Raw genomic sequence first — 3,860 nt, forward strand, 5'->3', positions numbered from 1 at the left:
TGTGCATAATAGAAACTCAGTTAATAGTGCCTTATGCAATTGGGCCATTCAAAAATCTCATATAACAAGATCTGGAAGTAGGCAGTATGGGACTGATTTAGGGGATAAACAATATACTGAAAGCTAGGATTTTTTTACATGTTGCCATCCCTGACATTTTGTATGTGTGTATGTGTGTCTGTGTATGTGTGTATGTGTGTGTGAGAGAGAGAATGTGTGTTTATGTGTGTATGTTTATCTCAAGGAGGAGGCAAAAATATCTGTTGTAGCATAAGGAATCACATCCATGTTATAGATGTTAGAAAAGAATAGGTTGTGTCAATTTAACTTCAATTTAAGTCTAGAATTCTGACACTTCTCAGTTCATTAACGGAAACTATCAGCTATACAAGAGTCTAGTTTCAAGAAAATCTAACTCCCAAAGAAGTCTTGACTGTAGAGGCAAAGAAAGGGGAAAGGGGGTGAAACAAAGATGTCAGTCAGGTAACAGTGTATGACACCGTTATACTTTCTGTGAAAACCTGTTAGATATTCCTGTGTCACAATCCTATGACATTCTGTAATATAGCACCAGGTCACTGTCCTTTTTAGTATGTACTGTACTTGTGAATTTGGCTTTGTCTATATGCTGTTCTAAAATTTATCACTCTCATTAAGTAATAATCTCCAGGGAGAATGGTAATATATGATTTTTTTCTCTTACTATTTTAATCTCAGCTTCTCATACATATTAATAACTTTATTTAATTCATTAATCAGTACATATTGCACACTTAAAACAACCCCCGAAGGATTATTTTAATTAATGTCTATTTATCTCCTTCATTTTCTTTTAGAATTTTTGATTTTTTTTCAAATAATGTATTCTGTTTTATGTTGCTTGTTTATTTTGCCACAAAAATTAGTCTTTTATATGCAATATATTGCAAGAACCTTAAAGGTTAAACTGTTTCTAACATTTCCTCAGCTTTCCTATAACAAATGCTATTATGCTTAGAATATAGTTATCATGTATGAAAAATTCATATTTTTAAAGCATTTTTAAAACAGTTACAATGCAAAATGCATATTGATTTAAAAAAGAAACTATTTTAAAATACTACAAAAATGATGGTCAGTGCACTGTAGCAAGCAGGTACCTGATTCTACTTCTTGCAATATGTTGTCTGCATTATTTTTCTTTCTATGGAACTTTTGATAAATGATCATCTAATTCAATGAAACAAGAAAGCCTATAGTGATGGAAAATATAAATCACTAGTGAGATCGTTTATATCTAAGTATCAGCAGAAGTTGATGATTAAATATAGATTTTTAGTTTTAGAATAGAAACTAAGTAACAGAGGAAAATCAAACTGAGGTAATCATCTACTACATTTGGAGGTGTATTGACTAGTTACGGTAAACTAATTTGAAGTCTACCCTCCAGTCTAAGTGGAAATGTCCACATATATCCTTGCTCCAATCTGTAGCATGGAATTAAAGAACATACTGGGTAGGATAGAATCCAAACTTGACATTATATATTAGCTAGGCCAGGTGTAATAAAAATCAAAGCAAGTGTAATAGAGAGGGCCTGTCAATGAAATAATTTGTTTGTTTGTTTGGCAGTGATTTATTAATTATCTGCTACTATATTTGGTGTTAGTCATGCAAAAAATAGAATATTTGTTATCCCAGTCATAATAAAGCTCTCATTTGGAAAGGATAGAGTCAATAAATGTTCCCAAAGTAGTGATAATTTACTTGAAAATAAAATTTATTTTTACAAACACTCTGTGTTGCTTTTCCCTCCTTCCTTCTCCTCTTATTTTGTTTGTTGTTGTTGTTTGTTCATTTTGGTCACTGCCTACCTACTGACCATAGGTCAAAACCGTACGTAGGCACTGACCAAAGTAGCCCAGGTGCCTTGAGTGTGCTATTTCATTTAATTCAGCTCACTCTCTCTGTCTCTCTCTCTCTCTCTCTATATATATATATGTATATATATGGTTAAGTTCCTGTATAGTATTTCTAGCATATGTAATTTATTCCTTTATGCATTACTTAAATTATTTTGTAATATGATTTTTCATCTTTTCGACACTATATAGATAGTCCCTGACTAACAATTTTTCAACTTTATGATGGTATGAAAGTGATATGCCTTCATCAGAAAGCATGTTTTGAGTACCTGTGCAATCATGGTTTTTCACTTTCAATACAGTATTCAGCAAGTTACATGAGCTAATCGATTCTTTATTATAAAATAGGCTTTGTGGTAAATAAGGTTGCCCAACTGTAAGCTAACATTAAGTGTTCTGAGCATGTTTAAGGTAGACTGGGCTAGTCTATGATGTTTAGTAGGTGAGGTGTATTAAGTGTATTTTTGACTTACAATATTTTCCATTCATGATGTGTTTTTGAGATCATAACCCCATTGTACTTTGTGGGACAACTGTATGAACTATTCTAAGAATCAAAAACTATTTTTAATTCCATATAAAATAATTATATCGACAATGTATATATTCAACAATTTTCTGGTAATTTGATTGTTCATACCTAAGTAGTCTCCTGAAAAGAATTAAATCATTTCAAAAGACTTGTATTTCTCAGTACTTTTTATGAAGAAGTAAAGAGTTTTTTTTACAATTCTTTATGTGTAAACACACCAGCATTTTTCCCCTTGAAATTCAAGACAAATGACTTGGTGATAGTATTGTTTCTTGGTATTAAAAGAGATACCATTTGTAAACCTCGGTAGTTTGATATTAGTAAAAAGGTTATTGTGATACATTACAAATATCTAGGTGCACAAAGATTTTAAAGTCTGAAATGGAACCTCTGATCCCTCTTTTCTATCCTATAGTTTAGGTAAAGCTCAGGTGCCTAAATTTTATAACAACTTTTGTTAGGAAATGAAAGAATATTCTCTTCTTAGTCTAAGCACCACAGTATTGATTTTACTGACACCTCATTAGTAAGATTTTTGTGTGTGTGTGAGAGAAACTTCTATTGACTAAGATGAATATGAGTGATGTAAAATCAAACTCAGAGAACAAAATGTGCTTTTCTGCAGCCCACATAATTAACAAAAGGCCATTTAGACACATTGTCTATAAACATTTTTAATAACCCTTTTAATAAAAGCATAAATTTATATGTTTAGATGTTTCAAGATAATAGCCAGGAATCTTCTGTTGGCTGAAGTCTGTAAAGGTCTGTCTGCAATGGATGCAGAAAAGTCTGTCTGGATGCCAGTGTCCTGGGGGGCAGAGTTTCTTTCTGCAAGATTAGTATCCTGCTTGGACAAGGAAGGGGCTGCTAATTGCTTTAAGCCAGAAGGAATTCACCAATGTACAATTACATCTCAGGTGATCCCTTTCAATATGTGTAAATATTTAAATGTATTCAGCTAAAGATCATCTGAATTGGCATTTTATTTTAAATGAGCTCATTTTAGCAAACATTTTATTGTTGTTGGAGTGCCTACTGTGTGCAAAGCATCACGCTAGATGGCAGAGCTACTGCTTACAAAAGCAAGCAGATATGGCCTTTAATATCAACAGTTTACAAGCAAATGAAAGATATAGACTGAAATGCACCAAATTTGGTTATACAGGGCAAATGTTCATGCTGTAATAAAAAGATATAGGCACAGTGTTGGGGGAACAGCAGGTTTATTTTTGTTTGCTTGTTTGCCTAAAGCAGTCAGCACAACTTATGTGGAGAAGGTTACCTTTCAGGTATGCTTGCAAAAATCAGCTGACTGTTTATAGACGGAGAAAGTTAAGGTTCAAAGTTTTTTGTTGGAAATAAACTGTGTGTGAAAAGCTGGAAAGGTGCGAAATTAAATAACATATTTGAGACATCATAGG

The sequence above is a fragment of the Aotus nancymaae genome, unplaced genomic scaffold (genome assembly GCF_030222135.1).
Source record: "Aotus nancymaae isolate 86718 unplaced genomic scaffold, 86718_ANA_hifiasm-v0.15.2.pri h1tg000010l, whole genome shotgun sequence".
In the NCBI taxonomy this organism is placed as follows: domain Eukaryota; kingdom Metazoa; phylum Chordata; class Mammalia; order Primates; family Aotidae; genus Aotus; species Aotus nancymaae.